Below are 23,046 nucleotides of genomic sequence, written 5' to 3'. Positions count from 1 at the left end.
AAGTACTGGGAACAAGTACATTGCCGTATTCGCTATGATAGATAGACAGATAGATATGTAGATAGATACAGGGGTGAACCTAGCCATTCTGCCTGCGGCGAAAACTGAAGTGGCGCCCCCCCCATGCCAGTTTCTTAACCTAACCCCTTTGCCACAATGAAAGCGCTCATTGCCCATGGCCCTTCTGCTGCCCCCTCTTGCGACTACCTGGTGCTGCCTAAGGCGATCGCCTCACCTGGCCTCATTGGTGGTGCGCCCCTGGATAGATACATAGATAGATGATAGATACATAAATAGATACAGTTGAAACCAGAAGTTTACATACACTATATAAAAAGACACATATGCATGGTTTTCTCAATATCTGACATGAAATCAAAATAAACCTTTCCTGTTTTTCATCAATTAGGATTACCATCATTATTATTATTTGACAAATGCCAGAATAATGAGAAAGAGAGAGAGAGAGAATGTTTTAAGGCATTTTTGTTACTTTCTGCAAAGTCAAAAGTTTACATACATTTCATTAATATTTGGTACCATTGCCCTTAAACTGTATGACTTGGGTCAAACGTTTTGGATATCCTTCCACAAGCTTCTCACAATAGTTGGTCGGGATTTGGGCCCATTCCTCCTGACAAAACTTGTGTAACTGAGCCAGTTTGTTGGTGGCCTTGCTCGCACCTGCCTTTTCAGCTTTGCCCATACATTTTCAATAGGATTGAGATCAGGGCTTTGTGATGGCCACTCCAAAATATTGACTTTGTTATCCTTAAGCCACTTTGTAATCAGTTTGGCAGTATGCTTCGGATCATTGTCCATTTGGAAGACCCATTTCCACCCAAGCTTTCACTTCCTGGCTGATGTCTTGAGATGTTGCTTCAGTATTTCCACATAATCTTCTTTCCTCATGATGCCATCTATTTTGTGAATTGCACCAGTCCCTCCTGCAGCAAAGCAACCCCCCAACATGATGCTGCCAACCCCGTGTTTCACAGTTTGGATGGTGTTCTTAGGCTTCCAAGCTTCTTCCTTTTTTTCTCCAAATGTAACGATGGTCATTATGGCCTAAAAGTTCAATTTTAGTTTCGTCAGACCACAGGACATATCTCCAAAAATGTAGGTCTTTGTTCCTGTGTGCGCATTAATCTGGCTTTTTTACGTTTCTTTTGGAGTATTGGCTTCTTCCTGGGAGAGTGGCCTTTCAGCCCATGTTGATACAGCACTCGTTTCACTGTGAATATTGACACAATCTTACCAGCTTCCACCATCATCATCACAAGGTCTTTTGCTTTTGTTCTTGGGTTGATATGCACATGTCGGACCAAAGCACGTTCATCTCTGGGACACAGAACCAGTCTCCTTCCTGAGCGGTATGATGGTTGGACATTCCCATCTTGTTTGTACTAGTGTATAATTGTTTGTACAGGTGAACGAGGAACCTTCAGGTAGCTTAAAATTGCACCTAAGGTTGAGCCAGACTTGTGCAAGTCCACCATCTCTTCCTGATATCTTGGCTGATCTCTTTGGACTTTTCCACAAAGAAGCCGTGTGTTTCAGGTGTGCATTTAAATACACCCACAGGTGTGTCTCTAATCAACAAACCTAACGGAAGCTTCCAAACACATGACATCACCATATGGGCGGAATTGTTTAAAGGCATAGTAATCTTAGTGTATGTAAACTTTTGACATTGAAAAAAGTAATAAAAATGCCTTAAAACATTCTCTCTATCTCATTATTCTGGCATTTGGCAAATAACAATAATGATGGTAATCCTAATTGACCAAAAACAGGAAAGGTTTATTCTGATTTCATGTCAGATATTGAGAAAAACATGCATCTGTGTCTGTTTATAATGTGTATGTAAACTTCTGGTTTCAACTGTAGATAGATAGATAATAGATAGATATTGGGGGATTATAATGTAGCGATAGATACATATGAAATAGATAGATAGAAAATAGATAGATATGAGATAGATAGATATGAGATAGATAGATATGAGATAGATAGATAAGAGATAGATAGATAGATAGATAGATAGATAAGAGATAGATATTAGATAGATAAGAGATAGATATATAGATAGATAAGAGATAGATAGATGATAGATTTAAATTTGACATGATCATTACATATACCACTACATTACATGTACCACATGCCCATCTTCTACATGTAGATCACCCATCGCTCATTTCCCTATTCTATGTATACAAAACTTTTTATTTGGTTACAACCACATTGCCTTGTACTTTCTTTTGGCTGGGGGTGGGGTGGGGTGGGGGTGGGGGGATTTACAATAAACACATAAAACCTGTTTCCAAATACATAACAACAATGTAACAAAGTACAAACCTAATCGGATAACTATTGCTGTATATGGAAATGATCTATTCTGAAGAAAACCCATGACGTCATCTTCAGCACACACACTGCTCATTCCATGGCTTTGGGAAACACCGATGACATCATCTGTGCAGGATCACACAACTCCTGGAGCATGCACCCAGCAACATGCATCCCCCTGTGAGCCTGTCATGCAGCAGAGTGAAACAAATGTCTGACTGCGGTGTATAAAACACCAGTGGGCGACAAACTGGGTGACGCAAGTGGAAAGTTTACCCTGCTGCTAACCCAATACAGAACTTTTGTCAGGTGACTACAGGGGTCAGGCTGAAATGCAGACCCCCCCCCCCTCCCCCCCCCTATTTCTGGTATGAGGGGGGGGGGGGGGAGAGACTGCAGCAGAGAGACACTTTGTAAATGCTCATCAAATGCATTGGTCCTGAGCATTGAGGTTGGGGACTGGTCTGAGCTAATCATGCATTGTAGGTAGGACAGGACACAATAAGGGGCCATAGGATCAGAGGACATACCCTTACCATAGAGAGTGGTGCAGCAGAGGAGAAGCCAGACAGCTCCAGAATCTGTCACCTGCAGCAAAGCCTCACACTGGACTGTCAAGGGCGCTGGGGATGATCACTGCTCTGCACTGGATCTCATGCACTGCATCAGCCTGCTGCTAGAAGACAGGGATCCTTTTGGCTGGTGCTCCTGCACAATCCTCTCTGCAGTTCCTAGCCGGGTAACCGATTGCCCCTCCCTGCAGTGAGAGGCATGTGCAATCCTATAGGGACAGCAGAGCTGGGAGGAAGAGCTGGAGAATGGAGCACATGGATCTGTCTCATCCTCATGCTCCCCATCAGCACAGACACTGCCTGCCCTTCTGCTGTGCACGGTGCTGCTGTAATACATGCAATGTACGGATAGCAAACTAATAGCAGATGTGCACTACCGTCTGAAGAATAAACCTCATTCTTGATGAAAGGGGGGTATTTTTGGCTGTGGTGTTTTACATGTGAGGTTATCAGGATGATTTGTGTGTGTTTCTTCATGACAACCACCCAAAACTGCATAGAAAAGTGGTCTTTTAGAGGGTGGTCTTCTCAAAGAAGACGGTCAGTATGTATAATTTATCATTTTCCATTAATACCGTTAAAGGGGTTTTCTACCTTTTAGATATCGATGGCCGATAAGATCGCTGAAAGTCAGACATCTGAGGGAATGAAAGCTGAGTCTGGGTACACTGGTATGGTCAATGCACTATGGATGGAGACTATTTTTTCCCACATCCCCCACTGGTTTGTTTCCAGCTCCGGCAACTGCCGAAAACAGATGATTATTGGGTGTGCTGGGTGTCGGACCCCACTGATATGATACTGACTTGTCTCTTTTTTTGTACAAAACTGTGGCATGTTCTATCGGAGCATAAAAAGGGAAAACATCTTAGTATATGTCACGCTGAACAGAGGACATGACATGCCACTCTATATTAAGTCAGTGTCACATAGGCATTATACAGATGCGTTTCAGCACCCATATTATAGCCGCATGTCTAGGCTTGACTACAGGTCTAATGAAGGAGGAAACAAACTCCAGACTATTCTGTCCAGGGTGAGAAAATTCAGCACCATCACAGGGTCCTATTTTAACCTTGCTCTAGGGTTCTCTCATTTCTATTTATGCAACAGAATCTAATTTATTTTTAATACATTTGATTCCGTGTGCATTATTCCACTATTATTATTATGCCCATACAGAGACATTATAACAAAACAATAGCAAAGACAGGTGTACTCTGCAGTCTCACTAAACCCTCAAACTGATTTTAAAATTGAGAGATTAGTCAACATGTCCTAGAACATGTCTAAGCCCGGGCACCACGCCAAGGTTTCTCAAGTAGCCCGGGACCTAACACTCTCCTACCTGAGCCGTATGGGCAATACCAGGAGCCAGTGGGCAAATTACAGGAGCATGAGGCCGACTCACAAACAGCTCACCAGTTACCTCCAGCATGTAGCCATGCTTGCAATGGGAGGAGGGAGGAGTCTGCGAGTCCCACTCAAGACTGGCTGATATGGCCCAGGCCTCACAGGTGCACCTAAATGTGGCCTGTAGATGGAAAACAGGCACATTTAAATTGGAGTTTATACACCTCCAAGAATCTATATATACAAACTAAAAAGACAGGGTGGCATTAGCAGGAGGTGCTCAAACCCACATGCAGTCGTGCATATATACAGGGGAGCAAATCCTGCACTTGTGGCCCGTTGCTAATGGCGATCCACAGCAAAATGCATGCGGTGGAGGATGCCTGCGGCGAACCACAAGTACCACAATAGACATCTCACACAAGGTAGCAAGTGCGGATGTCATAATCAATATAACAATATAACAAAACAATAGCAAAGACAGGTGCACTCTGCAGTCTCACTAAACCCTCAAACTGATTTTAAAATTGAGAGATTAGTCAACATGTCCTACGGTGTAGAACATGTCTAAGCCCGGGCACCACGCCAAGGTTTCTCAAGTAGCCCGGGACCTAACTGTCACGGAAGGTGTATAGAAAACTAGAAGACACAAAATGAAGATCCAACTGACTGGATCCAAAACTAAGGAACAAAAGGGAGAGCCCTGCAACAGACCTGGCTTTCTCCCTAACTGCTCAGCCTATGCAAAAATCTCAATGGTAGATGATCGCATATCCTCGTACCTCGACTGTATAACACCTGAACACCCTATAATAGTGAGGGGACACGACCACCGGCTCCCTACACTTGATACGGAGGGAGTCAGGGTCACCTGGGATCCAGCAAACAGGAAAACACAAATGAATGAACAAAACTTATCTGTAGAAGACTCAGTAGTAGCATCCAGCATGCATACACTCCAGGAAGTTGTATAAACCGCAAAGTGATGCAGTATGGGAAGGGATTTAAAGAGATGCAATCAGTGCAACTACATGACAGCTGAGAGAAGCTAACGAGATGAGAAAAGGAAAGCCAAACAAAAGGAACCTCAAGGAGGAGGTTCTGAAGGACGTCTGTCAGAGCTTCTCAGATGTCTGGTGGTGACAGTACCCCTCCTTCTACGAGTGGACGCCGGACACTCAGAGCCCACCTTCTCAGGATGGGACCTATGGAAAGCCCTGATGAGACGAGTGGCCTTAATGTCCGTTACTGGGACCCACATCCTCTCCTCAGGACCATAACCCTCCCAATGAACGAGGTACTGGAGAGAACCGCGGACAACACGAGACTCCACAATCCTAGAGACCTGAAATTCAAGATTACCATCAACCACAATCAGAGGAGGAGGCAAAGATGAGGGTACAATGGGTTGGACATAAGGTTTTAATAAGGACTTATGAAAAACATTATGGATCTTCCAAGTCTGAGGAAGATCAAGACGGTAGGCAACAGGATTGATGACGGACAAGATTTTGTAAGGCCCAATAAACTTAGGACCCAACTTCCAGGAGGGAACCTTCAATTTGATATTCCTAGTAGACAACCACACCAGATCACCAACATTCAGGTCCGGACCAGGCACACGTTAATCTCTTACTCATGCTCTTTAGATTATCCTGAATCTTTTGCCAAATAGATGACAAAGACGAGGAGAATCTGTCCTCATCAGGTAAACCAGAAGACCCCTCTCCAGAGAATGTCCCAAACTGCGGATGAAACCCATATGCACCAAAAAATGGTGACTTATCAGAGGACTCCTGACGACGGTTATTTAAAGCAAACTCAGCAAGGGACAAAAAAGAACACCAATCCTCCTGATTCTCCGCCACAAAACAGCGCAGATATGTCTCCAGATTCTGATTGACGCGCTCTGTCTGACCATTCGACTACGGGTGAAAAGCAGAAGAGAATGACAACCGAACCCCCAAGCGAGAACAGAAAGCCTTCCAGAATCTGGAAACAAACTGTGTGCCCCTATCAGAGACTATGTCTGAAGGAATACCATGCAATTTGACAATGTGATCAATAAATGCCTGCGCCAGCGTCTTAGCATTGGGCAAGCCAGGAAAAGGAATGAAATGCACCATTTTGCTAAAACGGTCCACCACCACCAGAATCACAGTCTTCCCCGAGGAACGAGGCAGGTCCGTAATGAAGTCCATGGACAGATGTGTCCAAGGACGGGAAGGAATGGGTAACGGAAGGAGAGGACCTGATGGCCGTGAATGAGGGACTTTGGCACGAGCGCAGGTCTCGCAGGCTGCCACAAAACCCTCAACCGACTTACGAAGCGCCGGCCACCAGAATCTCCGAGCGATGAGATCCACTGTGGCTCTTGCCCCCGGGTGCCCAGAAAGGACAGTATAGTGGTGCTCCTTAAAAATCTTGTGTCTTAAAGCGAGAGGCACAAACAACCTCCCAGGAGGACAAAGATCAGGAGCCTCTGACTGGGCTACCTGAACCTCTGCCTCCAATTCAGGATAAAGAGCAGAGACCACCACACCTTCAGCCAAAATGGGACCCGGGTCTTCAAAATTCCCACCTCCCGGAAAACAACGTGACAGGGCATCCGCCTTCACATTCTAAACCCCAGGGCGGAACGTGACAACAAAATTAAACCTTGAAAAGAACAAAGACCATCTGGCCTGTCTCGGGTTCAGAAGCTTGGCTGACTCCAAGTAGGCCAGATTCTTATGGTCAGTAAACACGGTAATAGGGTGTCTGGCTCCCTCTAGCCAATGGCGCCATTCCTCAAAAGCTAACTTGATGGCCAACAACTCCCTATCTCCCACATCGTAATTTCTCTCTGCGGAGGAGAGTTTCTTCGAGAAAAAGGCACACGGTCGCCATTTGGCAGGAGAGGGACCCTGAGACAAGACCGCACCCACACCCACCTCAGAAGCATCAACCTCAACTATGAAGGGTAGAGAAATATCAGGTTGTACCAAGATGGGAGCGGAAGCAAAACTCTCCTTGATATTAGAAAAGGCCTTACGCGCCTCTACCGACCAGGAGGAAAAATCTACCCCCTTTCTAGTCATATCAGTGAGTGGTTTAACAATAGAGGAATAATTCAAAATAAACTTCCTGTAATAATTGGCAAAACCCAAAAAACGCATCAGCGCCTTCTGATTCTCAGGAAGCTCCCACTCAAGCACAGCACGGACCTTCTCAGGGTCCATGCGAAAACCAGAAGCGGAGAGAAGAAACCCCAGAAATTGAATTTCTGGAACCGCAAACACACATTTTTCCAGTTTAGCGTACAATTTATTCTCCCGCATGATGAGCAAGACCTGACGTAAGTGTTCCTTATGAGTTTTGAAATCAGGAGAAAAAATCAAAATGTCATCTAGATACACTAATACAAATTTCCCAATTAAATGATAAAAAAAATGCTGTTCACAAAATGCTGAAAGACGGCTGGAGCATTCATCAAACCAAAAGGCATAACCAAATTCTCAAAATGGCCCTCAGGGGTATTGAAGGCCGTCTTCCATTCGTCTCCTTCTCTGACCCTGACCAGGTTGTATGCCCCACTTAGATCCAACTTGGAAAAAACTTTAGCCCCAACAATCTGGTTAAACAGGTCCGGGATCAGAGGAAGCGGATAAGGGTCACGAATTGTGATACTGTTCAGCTCCCTGAAATCCAGACATGGTCTTAAAGAACCATCTTTTTTCTTAACAAAGAAAAAAACAGCGGCAACAGGTGACTTCGAGGGTCGTATGTGTCCCTTTCTCAGACTCTCAGAGATATAAGCACGCATAGCGACCCTTTCAGGTTGGGAGAGATTGTATAAACGAGATTTAGGCAGCTTGGCGCCTGGGGTGAGATTAATAGGGCAATCGTACTCCCTGTGAGGGGGCAAATCCTGAACACCACTCTCAGAAAACACATCCGAAAATTCTGAGAGAAAAGATGGTACAGTCTTAGTAGCAACCTCAGAAACAGATGTCGTGAGGCAATTCTCTCTGCAAAAGTCACTCCAACCATTTATTTGCCTCGCTTGCCAATCAATGGTGGGGTTATGTTTAGTGAGCCAGGGTAGCCCCAACACTAGAGGAGTAGGCAACCTGCTTAGGACGAAACATGACACATCCTCAACATGAGTATCACTCACAATCAAACGGATATTGTGAACTATGCCCTTTAACGATCTTTGAAAAAGTGGAACGGAATCAATAGCAAAAACAGGTATATCCTTTCCCAAAGTGCATACCTGGAAACCATCAGTTATAGCAAATTGATTATCAATGAGATTGACAGCTGCTCCACTATCTACAAAAATCTCACAAAAAATGTTCTTGCTCTCTAGCGCCACCCTGGCAGGTAGGACAAAACGGGAACTACAAGCAAACGGAAAACCTTCAATTTCCGCATCAACCTTGCCAATAGTAACAGATGGAACGTCTTTAGAGGATTTATTTATTTTTGTTTCTTTATTACTCTCAAAAAACTGCCTAAATCTCCTAGAGGGACAAACATTTGCCAAATGATTTATACCTCCACAACAGAAACAAACCTTCCTATGAGAGCTGAATCTTCTATTGTCAGAGGCAAGCAAACCCAGCTGCATGGCCCCCTGCTCAGAAGGGATTGAGAGCGACTGAGATCCCTGTGCACTGAATGAGACCGCCGCACTGTCCTTGGACTGAGTATGACAGGAAGGAGTGATCTCTCCTCTCTCTCTAAGACGCCTGTCAATACGAACGGCCCGAGACATGGCAGAGTCCAAGGAGGTAGGTCTCTCATGAAAGGCAAATGCATCTTTCAATCCCTCTGAAAGACCATGGCAAAATTGACTTCGGAGTGCAGCATCATTCCAACCAGTATCAGCTGCCCATCTCCGAAATTCTGAACAGTATATCTCTGCGGACTGTTTACCCTGGCATAAAAGACGTAGTCTAGACTCAGCCAGAGCAATACGATCCGGATCATCATATATCTGACCCAGGGCTAAAAAAAATTCATCCACTGAACATTTCGCCCCCACCGGCAGCGAAAAGGCCCAGGACTGAGCGTTATCCCTGAGCAGCGAGATGATGATCCCCACCCTCTGCTCCTCATCACCAGAGGAATGGGGAAGTAGGCGAAAATGGAGTTTGCAAGCCTCTCTAAAATGAACAAAATTCTCACTACCCCCGGAGAACGTATCCGGGAGCGAGATATTAGGCTCAGAACAAACTCCATGAACGCAAGCTGAACCGGTCACCTGAAACTGGGAAACAGTGTTACGGAGATCTGCTACCTCCAATGAAAGACCCTGCATGTGTTCAGTCAAAAGTGAAACCGGATCCATGCTTGAGACGGTTTTGGCAGTTTATAATGTCACGGAAGGTGTATAGAAAACTAGAAGACACAAAATGAAGATCCGACTGACTGGATCCAAAACTAAGGAACAAAAGGGAGAGCCCTGCAACAGACCTGGCTCTCTCCCTAACTGCTCAGCCTATGCAAAAATCTCAATGGTAGATGATCGCATATCCTCGTACCTTGACTGTATAACACCTGAACACCCTATAATAGTGAGGGGACACGACCACCGGCTCCCTACACTTGATACGGAGGGAGTCAGGGTCACCTGGGATCCAGCAAACAGGAAAACACAAATGAATGAACAAAACTTATCTGTAGAAGACTCAGTAGTAGCATCCAGCATGCATACACTCCAGGAAGTTGTATAAACCGCAAAGTGATGCAGTATGGGAAGGGATTTAAAGGGATGCAATCAGTGCAACTACATGACAGCTGAGAGAGGCTAACGAGATGAGAGAAGGAAAGCAAAACAAAAGGAACCTCAAGGAGCAGGTCCTGAAGGACGTCTGTCAGAGCTTCTCAGATGTCTGGTGGTGACACTAACACTCTCCTACCTGAGCCGTATGGGCAATACCAGGAGCCAGTGGGCAAATTACAGGAGCATGAGGCCGACTCACAAACAGCTCACCAGTTACCTCCAGCATGTAGCCATGCTTGAAATGGGAGGGAGGGAGGGAGGAGTCTGCGAGTCCCACTCAAGACTGGCTGATATGGCCCAGGCCTCACAGGTGCACCTAAATGTGGCCTGTAGATGGAAAACAGGCACATTTAAATTAGGGTTTATACACCTCCAGGAATCTATATATACAAACTAAAAAGACAGGGTGGCATTAGCAGGAGGTGCTCAAACCCACATGCAGTCGTGCATATATACAGGGGAGCAAATCCTGCACTTGTGGCCCGTTGCTAATGGCGATCCCCAGCAAAATGCATACGGTGGAGGATGCCCGCGGCGAACCACAAGTACCACAATAGACATCTCACACAAGGTAGCAAGTGCGGATGTCATAATCAATATAACAATATAACAAAACAATAGCAAAGACAGGTGCACTCTGCAGTCTCACTAAACCCAGAGACATGTTTTATATATGATGTACCATCGCAGTGTGCATTTTTCCTGAGCTGTGAATTCACTTTGTATATTTTAATACTATTCAATACTATGACATCACTGTGTGCATTATGTTCTGTAAGTATTCTCATACTGTGACATCACTGTGTGCATTATGTTCTGTAAGTATTCTCATACTGTGACATCACGATATGCATTGTGTACTGTAAGTATTCTCATACTGTGACATCACTGTGTGCATTATGTCTCTGTTCTAAAAGCATTCTCCATACTGTGACATCACTGTGTGCATTATGTTCCTGTTCTGTAAGTATTCTCATACTGTGACATCACTGTGTGCATTATGTTCCTGTTCTGTAAGTATTCTCATACTGTGCCATCACTGTGTGTATTATATTCCTGTTCTATAAATATTATTGTACTGTGACGACATTGTGAGCAATATGTTCCTAGTCTATGAGTATTCTCCATAGTGTGACATCACTGTGTGCATTATGTTCCTGTTCTATAAGTATTCTCCATAGTGTGACATCACTGTGTGCATTATGTTCCTGTTCTATAAATATTATTGTACTGTGATGACATTGTGAGCACTATGTTCCTAGGCTATGAGTATTCTCCATAGTGTGACATCACTGTGTGCATTATGTTCCTGTTCTATAAGTATTCTCATGCTGTGACATCACTGTGTGCATTATGTTCCTGTTTTTGTAAGTATCCACATACTGTGACATCACTGTGTGCATTATGTTCCTGTTCTATAAATATTCTCGTACTGTGACATCATTGTGAGCATTATGTTCCTGGTCTATAAGTATTCTCCATAGTGTGACATCACTGTGTGCATTATGTTCCTGTTCTATAAATATTATTGTACTGTGATGACATTGTGAGCACTATGTTCCTAGTCTATGAGTATTCTCCATAGTGTGACATCACTGTGTGCATTATGTTCCTGTACTATAAGTATTCTCATGCTGTGACATCACTGTGTGCATTATTTTCCTGTTTTTGTAAGTATCCACATACTGTGACATCACTGTGTGCATTATGTTCCTGTTCTATAAATATTCTCGTACTGTGACATCATTGTGAGCATTATGTTCCTGGTTTATAAGTATTCTCCATAGTGTAACTCACTGTGTGCATTATGTTCCTGTTCTATAAATATTATTGTACTGTGATGACATTGTGAGCACTATGTTCCTAGTCTATGAGTATTCTCCGTAGTGTGACATCATTGTGAGCATTATGTTCCTGGTCTATAAGTATTCTCCATAGTGTGACATCACTGTGTGCATTATGTTCCTGTTCTATAAGTTATTCTCATACTGTGACATCACTTTGTCCATTATGTTCCTGTTCTGTAAGTATTCTCATACTGTGACATCACTGTGTGCATTATGTTCCTGTACTATAAGTATTCTCACCCTGTGACATTGCTTTTTGTATTATCAATATGTGACATCATCATGTTTATTTTTTCCCTGCTGTAACTTAACAGAGTTTATTATCAGTGTACTGTGACATTTCTATGTGCATTAGCTCTATACTATGACATCACCAGTATTGTAACTTCACTATGTGCATTCTGTTTTGTGACACTACCATGGGCATTATACTGTGTGCTTTATTCCTGAACTGTGACATGAGTGTCTATTATCCCTGTGCTATAAAGGGTAGTCAGTCACCTAGGGCAAAAAATGTTAACTCCTGCAGATGACTTATATTGCCATTTGGTGGATAAAACAGTTATATGAGCATTAGGTATAGAGCTATTATGAAGATATGTGGACTTTTATATGTAGGCAAATTAGGCAGTTCGAGTACCGAGAGGCCGGCATAGTTCTTGGAGAACTGGTACTGCTATGACCCTGGGCACCTAGGTCACTCCACCCTCCCCTTTGATTGACAACAGGGCTAGACAGCTTAGTCCTCTGGTGCTTGTGCTGTGGCCAATCGCAGCGCTCAGCTCATAACCTGAGAGCGCTGCGATTGGCCAGCACTCCAGCCTGGGAGAAGGAGACGCCCAGGAGAACTAGAGCAGGCTCCTCCCAGTTGAGCCGAAAATCTGAAGATACCAGAGCCTATACCGGGAGAATGGAGCTGCACCCAGGGATAATAGTAAGTGCAGGGAGATCCCTGGGCACCGCTCTCCATGTAAGCATACTTAGTTAAATTTTTTTATTGTAATGAAAGGTCCTCTTAAACAGTTTGACAATAGGAGCTGTGGCCTGGCCCCGCAGGGCCACTGCAGAAGACAGGCCATGACTAGAGAAGGCAACTGCCTGACCACTGGGACTTACTGCCGAAACCAAATGAGCTGATTAACACACTGAAGTTTTTTTTAGTAATGTGTGGTGGTATACAGTGCATTCAGAAAGTATTCAGACCTTTTCACTATTTTCAGATTTTGTTATGTGGCGGCAAGAGATAAGCGAATTTCATATTTTGAAATTCGTTCACTCTTCATTTGGTGGTAAAAGCAGAATTGCGTTATTGATTCTGTTACCACGGACCATAACGCAATTCTATGAAGGAATGCATAACGGAATGTCTTTAGTGGCATTCCGTTATTCATTCCGTCATAATAGAAGTCTATGGGCTGCAAAACAGATCCGTAATAAGTTTTCCCCCATGATTCTGCTAATTTATTAAAATGGAAAAACTAAAATTTCTCTGGGGCATAAAAATTCAGACCCTTTGCTATGACACTTGAAATGCCTCCCATTTTTCTTGATCATCTTTGAGATGTTTCTACACCTTGACTGGAGTCCACCTGCTGTAAATTCAGTTTACTGGACATTATTTGGAAAGATATAGACCTGTCTATATAAGGTCTCACAGCTGAAAATGCATATCAGAGAAAAAAAACAAGCCATGAGGAGGAAGGAACTGCCTGTAGAGCTCAGACAGGATTGTGTGAAGGAAGAGATCTGGAGAAGGGTAGAAAAAAATGCTACTGCACTGAAAGTTCCAAAAAGCACTTAGGCCTCCATTATTCTTAAATTAGCGAAGTTTGGAACAGCCAGGACTCTTTCTAGAGCTGGCTGCCCCACCAGACTAAATAATCAGGGCAAATGGCTTTGGTAAGAGAGGTAACTAAAAACCTAAAGATCTCTCTGGCTGAGCTCCAAAGATCCAGTATGCAGATGGTAGCAACTTCCAGAAGGTCAACCGTCACTGTAGCACTCCACCAATCTGGGCTTTATGGCGAAGTGGCAAGAAAGAAGTTTCTCCTCAGTAAAAGACACATGAAAGCCCATCTGGAATTTGCAAAAAAAAAAAGCACTTCAAGGACTGTCAAACTATGAGAAACAAGATTCTCTGATCTGATGAAACCAAGATTGAAGGGTCATGTCTGGAGGAAACAAGATACTCCTCATCAGCTGCCTACAGTGAAGCATGGTGGTGGCAACATTATGATGTGGGGATGTTTTTCAGTGGCTGGGACAGGGAGACTGGTCAAGGTTGATGGAAAGCTGAATGGAGCAAAGAGATATTCTTAATGAAAACCTGATTCAGTGTCTTCCGGACATTATACTAGGCCGAAGGTTCACCTTCCAACAAGACAATGGTCCTAAGCACACAGGCAGGAAAACACAGGAGTGGTTTAGGGACAATGCTGTGAATGTCCTTCAGTGACCCAGACAGAGCCCTGACCTGAACTTAATCAAATATCTCTGGAGAGACGTGAAAATGGCTGTCCACTGACGGTCCCCATCCAACCTGATAGAGCTTGAGAGGAGCTGCAGAGAAGAATGACAGAAAATCCCCAAATCCAGGTGAAGTACATGTAGTGCAGGTAGTGAGACGAACAGCAGATGTAGAGAAGGTAAAGAGGAGTACAGTACATGAAGAGCAAGGAAACAGCAGTAGAATACAGGTAGTGTTGTTTTGTACCACTGAAAGGAGATCTTAGATTGCCAATCAGCACATTTAGTTCAGTGACACTGCGCCTGATTGACACCACATATCTCAATGTGATGCACTAATTGATATGAGTTTTACAAGTAAAATGTGATGCTGATTGACTGGATCCTCCATTCAGTCGTATGCACCACCAATCAGCATTGTATCTGGCATTGTAAGCTGAAGGCAATTTCTAGTTACATTGGCACTGGAAGGTCCATGGAATGTTGAAAATATTGTAATCTGAAGCCATTGTAACTTGTGTCTACACAAAGTTTGATTTTATGAAAGATTCAACAAAGATCCAATTTCATTAAAGGAACGCAGAGACCAAAATTCTAGTAAGAAATTCATGTGTTCTCACAGAGGTAACATTGCAGAGAAAATCAGCAGGAGCTCAGGCAGTGGTGGTTCTTATCGAGCAGTCTCTTTTCGGAGAACTCACAGCAGTATCTGTGAAGGCTAGCAGGTTCTACCTCACTCAGTACTGGTTCACATGTACTCTGTAGCACAGCAGGACCTTCATAAGTTATGCTGCTAGGCACCACATCTCCTTAACAGCACTTTCTCCAACTTGTATTGACACCAGTTATTCACAGGATTGCAGAACTGGACTTTACCTTTAGCAGCACATTTCTCTGGTACTAACGGTGTTCCCTGGTACTCAAATTCTTCAGGACTAACAGTAGGGCTGAAGTATATAACAACCAGAAGAAGCACGTATCCACACTGGCAGGCAACGAAGATACAAAACTAAAAACTCACTGTTAGATGACAGGACCCGAATGATGAATGGATCAAGGAGTTGTCAGGTAATGATGCAGACAATAAGGTAATGAAGCAGACAACTGAAGATAACCACGGATAGTAAACAGACATTAACTGGTCCATGCTATAACTTTCCCTGAATCTTGCCTAGAACTGAATACTGACCCTCAAACCAAGCACCACTGACCCTCATTATTGCTGAAGTAAAAAAAATATAATACTGTCCCTAGAATGAACAGTGGGAGGGCACTAGGAATCAGAGAAAAAAAATGCAGAGCTGAACTAAAATCTAAGCAAAACCTGTTCTAACAGAAAAGACTCAATTAAACTTTAAAGGGAACCTGTCATCAACTGAGGGCAGCATAAAATAGAGACAGAAATGCTGATGTCAGCGGTGTGTCACTCATGAGCTAAAAGTAAGTGGTTGCTGAGAACCAGCATCATAATCATTGCAGCCCAGGCCTAGAAAAGAGTCAAATATACTTGAGAAGAGTCATGGTTATTGATAATCTCCTGCACTATCACCCATCTGCTGATGATTGGCAGTTCTCTCCTAGAGAGAAAGGGAGAAAACGAGGTAGAAATCTATCAATCATCAGCAAGTGGGCGGGAGAGCAGGACTTTATGAATAACCAGGACTCTTCTCAGGTGGCCGTGACTCTTTTCCAGGCCTAGTCTGCAATGATTGTCATGTTGGTTCTCGGCCACCATTTACTTTCTTTTTACTTATAAATGACAGACCGCTGAAATCAACTCACCTGTCTCTACTTTATGCTGCTGTTAGTATGGGTAGCATAAAGTTGATGACAGGTTCCCTTTAAATGTCAGAAAACAAGATCTATATGAGAATAATCACAAGAAATAAACTACACAGATAAAAAAGGTTTCAACAGGGAAGCAGATACTAGAAACAGGATACAAAAAAAAATTCTGCATCAAATGCACACTAAGGCTACATTCACACGTCAGTATTTTTCTATAATCCGAATTTCGGTCCGTTTTTTGCGGATCCGTTGTTCCTGAAAATGTTTCCGTATGTCATCCGTTTTTTGCGGATCCGCAAAAAACGGAAACATGTATACATTTCAATAATCAAATAAAGTTGTTTGGATTTCTTTTAAAAAAAAAAAATAATAATAATATTTGCTATGTGTTTCCAGGAACGGATTCCGCAAAAAACGGAAGACATACAGAATGACATCCGAATGTCTTCCGTTTTTTGCGGAACCATTGACTTTGCATTGTACCAGGATCCGATTTTTCAGGAACATAATAGGACATGTTTTATATTTAAACGGACATGCGGAACGGAACAACGGAAACGGACAGCACACATTGTGCTGTCCGATTTTTTCCAGGACCCATTGAAAATGAATGGGTCCTGATCTGGTCCTGATCTGTTCCGCAAAAAACGGAACAGATCAGGAAAGAAAAAACGGACGTGTGAATGGACCCTTATGCTATAACTGGCAAGATCACAACACAGACCAGAAATATTTAAAGGAAGGCTATCCAATTCTTTATGACTATTAATTTTTGTTGCCACACATTTATAACAGGAGACTTCAGTGATATATTGAAATAAAGTTTATTTCTAGCATTTGGTTTGTTTGAGCAGACGTTTTACTGTCATTTGTGACTGTATATCATCATTTATTGTTTCAATTAATAACAATTGTCATGAAATATTGCATCAGCATAATTACTCCTCTTTGTCATAGTTACATTATAAACATGTTATTCCTTACCCTAGGCACAACATTACAGTTATTTAAGGCTCAAAAGACACAGGTATTTTGTGATGTTTTTCTGCCCTTAAGCGTTTTTAGTACTGTTTTCTGCATGTGTTTCTTTGCCAGCTACGCCTGACTGGGCGTTTTTTGTTTTTGTTTGTTTATCTGATGGTTTTTTAAAGCGTTGGTATTTATTTTTTTCAGGTGTTTTTACATCCTTTTCTTGCTAGTGGAAAACATCTGAACAAAAAAAACACCATCCACATATTTGTTATGTAAAAAAGCCAAAACAACACCATAAAGCCACAGGCAGCATGGAAAAAATACAAGTAGTTTCTACTTCCACTCTTTTTGTAACAGTAAAAAAAACACACAAAAAAAACACACCACAGCAAAATTGTGTGTATAGGGGCCATAATGGCGTTGTAGTGCCACTATTTAACCATAGGCTATGGTTTTTCAGCTTAACAACATTGGGCCAGATTTATCATTAGCTCAGGTCAGAATAATGGAGTGAAAAAGTCCCCAAAAAAAGTCCCAAACGCTAAAACTGCGCACAAACTTGCAACTTTTTTTCTGCTCTGCACTATGCTCGCCAGTTTTCTGAAAGTGGGCGCGTTTTCTTATGTAAATGAATCTCTAGACAGATTTACTATTGGGACTATTTAAAAAGTCGCAAAAAAGTCGCAATTTCACTCCAGTGAGGACCATGCTTATCTTATGAGACTTTTTAATAGAACATGCGACTTTTTCATAAAAACGTGCGACTTTTTCGTAAAGATGTGCGACTTTTGTAAAGCTGCTTACTGACGGATAAACTGCTACCGACAAACCACATTTATTACAGTCTTAAAGGGCCGATCATAAATCTGACTTGGCTAAAACTGACTTTAGCCATATGTTAAAGTGGAGTGAGCTGTCAGAGTCATGATAAATCTGGCCCATAGACTTGGATGAGGCTCTACACAAATGGTCACTGAAATAACCCACAATGGTCACTGCACTAACTTAAAACTGACAAAAATAATAATAAATTGTGACAAAAACTAACCTCGCCACTGGGTTTTGGAGGGGCCTCTTTGCCAGCCTCTTGCCTCAGGATTATGGCCCATATACTAACTTTGAAGGCGAAGATAGACCGGCCGCACAGCTTAAATCTGTGGAACTGTTTTGGGCAGGAAAGCCATGCTTGCAGTCGGCAAATGTGACTTCCATGGAATTCAGGAATTGCTGCTTGGATCTGGGTGATTTTTGGATATGTTGTTCGCCCAGATCAAAGCTATCCATGGGTGTATGAATTATGGGGATATGTGGGGTTTTGAGGTGTTTTCTGTGTTTTGGGAAAAATGTGTGTTTTCTGCCTGTGACTCTGTGAGCGCTTAAGTTAACCCATTATATTTGGTAATTGCATCACAGGCAGAGCCTATTGTGTTTGCTTAATTGTGTTTGGTAATTGTATCACAGCGTGTCACTGTGATATTTTGTTGACTGCGTCACAGAAAGAGGGGGGGGGGGTGTACAATTGTTGGGAAGGTTTCAATACTATAAATGCATGTGATTGGCTAATGTATAAACTGTCGCAGTCTTCCACAAGGTCCCCAGGGGGAGTGTCCCTTGCTGGAAGACCTGCATAAAAGGCTGACATGTAGCCCCATTAAAGAGGACCTTTCATCGATTATGACACTGTGAACTAAGAATACAGACATGGAGAGCGGCGCTCGGGGATCTCACTGCACTTACTATTATCCCTGGGCGCCGCTCCGTTCTCCCGCTATGCCCTCCGGTATCTCCGGTCACTAAGTTATGGTAGGCGGAGTCTGCCCTTGTTTTGCTCTAGCGCTGGCCAATCACAGAACAGAGCTCACAGCCTGGGAGGTTATTTTATCCCAGGCTGTGAGCTCTGCGATGCAATTGGCCAGCGCTACAGAAAAACAAGGGCAGACTCCGCCTACCATAACTTAGTGACTGAAATCTCTGCCTACTATAACTTAGTGGCCGGAGATACCGGAGGGCATAGCGGGAGAACGGGCGCCGCTCTCCTTGTCTGTATTCTTAGTTCACAGTGTCATAATCGGTGAAAGGTCCTCTTTAAAGAGTTCCTGTTTTACCCTCAACATAGAGCCTCGTCTCATGTGTGGGGGGAAAGATTGCATCTACACTGGGGATTGTTATACGCTGTATACTCCCCTGGCTATAATCACTGAGCTCTTTTAAGAGCTTGTTCCTGCATCACTCTCTGAAGGAAGAGAGGTTCACCCACTGGAGCCTTGTCGTAGGTCCAGGGTGGGTAGAAGACGGCGAGACCCCAACCAAGCTGCGGCGGTTCGTGGGATCGGCAGTGCTTACAGTGTCAAGTGGAGTGCTTGGAGCCCTCGGGAAGCACTAGCAGCATCCATCAATGGAGGTACCCACTCGGGGTGCCAGGAGATCCGTTACATTGGTGACAGCAGTGGGATGGCGTCCTAGTGAGAGAAGCAGCTCAGAGACACCATTCTTGGATTTACAAAATTGAGGGCAACGCTTGTCCCTGTACAGTGCCCCTGGCTACAGAAGTATGGAACCAGTTAGTTCCCGAACACCGTTCCACTATGAGGAGGAGGATGACCCGGAAAGGCATCTGGCACGAGGCCCTGGAAGACATACAGCGTCGGCCGGACGAGAGTCTCCCCAGTAAGGAGCAGATGCGAGTAGCCCTGCGAATGCCCCTTCTGGGAGAGCAGTCCCTGGATGAGTTGGTGACAGAACTCGACAGCCTGGTATGGAAGGAGCTTTGGCTAGACGACGCCTACCAGGCACTCTGGTGGTATGTGATTCGGCACTCCCCCTTGATGGCTGAGCACGACAGACCCGAGGGTGAGGATTATGATGGCCCTGGCCTGTTGTTTGAGGCCTTCGCAGAACCAAAGTTCGGAGATACTGGAGAGTCCCGGTTCTGGGATATCTATGACTACAGGGAGGGTATGCATGATTGGGCTACAGCGAGAGAGGTGAGACAAGACCTGGCATCTCTAGTGACAATGGAGTGGGAGCTCGAGCAGGAATACCAATACTTCCTCAGCTCAATTCGGCCCCAATATACACTGCCGGGGAGCTGGGTGGCAGTCCCAGACCTACAACCCTACAGCTGGGAAGACCCGGCTGAAGTATCCCCTGCTTCAGTACCAGCTGCGGAGGTAGGGGACCTCATAGACTGGTCCTGGGGGGAACCCCATATGGCAGGTGGAGATGGGACCGAGGTCTCTCCACCTGCCATACAGGGATGCTGGGCGGTTGGCTTAGATCCCCAACAGCAGCTGGAGTTTCAGGGAGTAGGGACAGTCGGTCCTGCTCCCCAAAAGCAGTATGTTTTGCAGGGAGAGGAGAGCATCCGGTTTCTCTCCCCAACCACAGGGGGATAGCACCCCTAACTCCGATGGTGCAGATGGGACCGCGATCTCTGCACCAGACCTACAGGGATGCTGGACGGCCGGTACAGATCCCCAATCGTCCCCGCAGGAATACCAGGAGGAGGAGGTAAGCGATCCCTCCTCTTCACAGCCGATCCGCAACAAGGTCCTGGGGGTAGGATTCCCTGACCCCATCCCAGTGGAAGAGCTGGCATCTGGGCAGAGCGCAGTCGACCTCTGCCCTACCCTACCCTTATGTCCAGAGCCTGACTCCCCACAGGCTACCCCAGCGGAAGAGCTGGCATCTGGGCAGAGCGCAGTCGGCCTCTGCCATCCCCTATCCTCTTGTGCAGAGCCTGACTCCCCACAGGCTACCCTAGCTGATGCTCTGGCACCAGGGCAGAGTTCTGCTGATCCCTGCCCACAAAGCAACCTTCACTCCCAGCCAGAGAGCGACACAGAGACCGGAAGTACCAGTTACCAACACAACCTTGGTGGACTCACTGGACAGACACAGGCTACCCAATTCAACAGGTCCACTATTTGGTTGTGGGTGGGCTGCCAGACTAACTCAGGTACCGACCGGCGTGAGGTCAGGTATCTGGTTAGTCTTCCCTGAAAGGGGGAGATGTGTGACGAAACTAACCTTGCCACTGGGTTTTGGAGGGGCCTGTTTGCCAGCCTCTTGCCTCAGGATTATGGCCCATATACTAACTTTGAAGGAGAAGATAGACCGGCCGCACAGCCTAAACTGTGGAACTGTTTTGGGCAGGAAAGCCATGCTTGCGGTTGGCCAAATGTGACTTCAATGGAATTCGGGAACCCCTGCTTGTATCTGGGTGATTTTTTTTATATATTGTTTGCCCAGATCAAAGCTATCCATGGATGTATAAATTCTGGGAATATGTGGGGGTTTTGAGGTGTTCTCTGTGTTTTGGAAAAAATGTGTGTTTTCTGCCTGTGAGGGATTGTTAGCCCATTATGTTTGGTAATTGTATCACAGACAATGCCCATTGTATTTTGTTGATTGCGTCACAGACAGAGGGGGGGGGGGGGGGGTTGTGTACAATTGTTGGGAAGGTTTCAATACTGTAAATGCATGTGATTGGCTAATGTATAAACTGTCGCAGTCTTCCACAAGTTCCCCAGGGGGAGTGTCCCTTGCTGGAAGACCTACATAAAAGGCTGACATGTAGCCCCATTAAAGAGTTCCTGTTTTACCCTCAGTATAGAGCCTTGTCTTATGTGTGGGGGGAAAGATTGCAACTACACTAGGGATTGCTATACGCTGTATACTCCCCTGGTTATAATCACTTAGCACTTTTAAGAGCTTGTTCCTGCATCACTCTCTGAAGGAAGAGGTTCACCCACTGGAGCCTGGAGCCTTATCGTAGCTCCAGGGTGGGTAGGAGACGGCGAGACCCCAACCAAGCTGCGGCGGTTCGTGGGGTCTGCAGTGCTTACGGTGTCAAGTGGAGTGCTTGGAGCCCTCGGGAAGCACTAGGAGCATCTATCAAAGGAGGTACCCAGTCGGGGTGCCAGGAGATCCGTTACATAAATAAAAAATATATTCATATCTGTGGAAGGAGCTGAAACATGCAGTCTGGAGAAGGTATCTTTCAGACCTGAGACAGCTGGAGCACTTTGCTCACGAGGAGTGGGCCAAATAGACAGGTGCAGACGTCTCAATGACAGTTACAGAAATTGCTTGATGGCATAGATTGCCTCAAAAGGTCTTGCAACAAAATATTAAGTAAAGGGAACTATCATTTCTGTCCAGGTCAGCTTTATTATTTATTTATTTTTAAATGACTCTGCTGAACCACAGATCAAAAGCACTGTCTGATTTTCATTAGTTGATTTTCCATAAATTTTTATTTATTATTACTTTTGTCAGTTTCAAGTTAGTTCAGTATCTATTGTGGGGTTTCCTTTCTTTAAATGAAGGCTACCAACAATTTTGCCCACGTGTACCATACTAGATAAAACTGCTGATCAAAAATAGCTCTTTGATCAGACCCTTTAAAAAAGTGTTTATCCACTATATAAATAGCGATAAACTGTGAACACTGGGCATGCAATTTGAAAATGAGTGCGTCCTTGGTTGCAAACCCCCTTTTTCCTTGTGTAGGAGCTCTGAATTCTTGGTTGAGCTTAACAAAGCCATCTATTTGTCATCTATATTCCCCTCAGTCCTCTTTCTTGTGGTCTTGTGTAGTGTTACACAGTTTCTGCAGCTTAGAGATTATACTGTATAAGAGGCAACAGAAGGTCCTTGCTCATAGCTATTGCAACCTGGGATCTCCACTTTCCAGGTGCAGGTGTGCATTGCAGGGGGCTAGATGTTAGCTTGAAGTCAGTGTGCTCTTATTTTTGAGGTATTTTCTTCACTTTTGGTATAATTGGCATTATATTTTTCAAAACACAGTATGCTCTAGGTGTGGCATTTATGTTTTCATACAATTTTTCTATAGGCTTCTCTATAGTGCTGTAAAAATGCATGAAAAACACACCACTAAAATAAAAAAAATCGTGAAATG

At 44.2% G+C, this 23,046-nt stretch overlaps 1 protein-coding gene across 3 annotated transcripts in view; it reads right to left on the bottom strand.

Annotated features, from left to right (window-relative positions):
* The window catches only part of OSBPL6 (oxysterol binding protein like 6), a 273,275-nt gene extending 270,075 nt beyond the window's left edge, over positions 1-3,200 (bottom strand). For 2 of the 3 annotated variants that reach the window (XM_044303514.1, XM_044303517.1), the window contains exon 1: positions 2,889-3,200. The gene's annotated coding sequence lies outside the window, so the exon portion shown is untranslated. Of the gene's footprint in view, positions 1-2,361; positions 2,532-2,888 lie in introns of those variants that run through there. The other variant, XM_044303515.1, reaches the window with a different exon arrangement.
* Between the last annotated feature and the right edge of the window lie 19,846 nt (positions 3,201-23,046).

The sequence above is a fragment of the Bufo gargarizans genome, chromosome 8, assembly GCF_014858855.1.
Source record: "Bufo gargarizans isolate SCDJY-AF-19 chromosome 8, ASM1485885v1, whole genome shotgun sequence".
Taxonomy (NCBI): Eukaryota; Metazoa; Chordata; class Amphibia; order Anura; family Bufonidae; genus Bufo; species Bufo gargarizans.
Note: the sequence above shows the minus strand (reverse complement) of the source record. Positions and strands in the feature narration are given on the sequence as shown.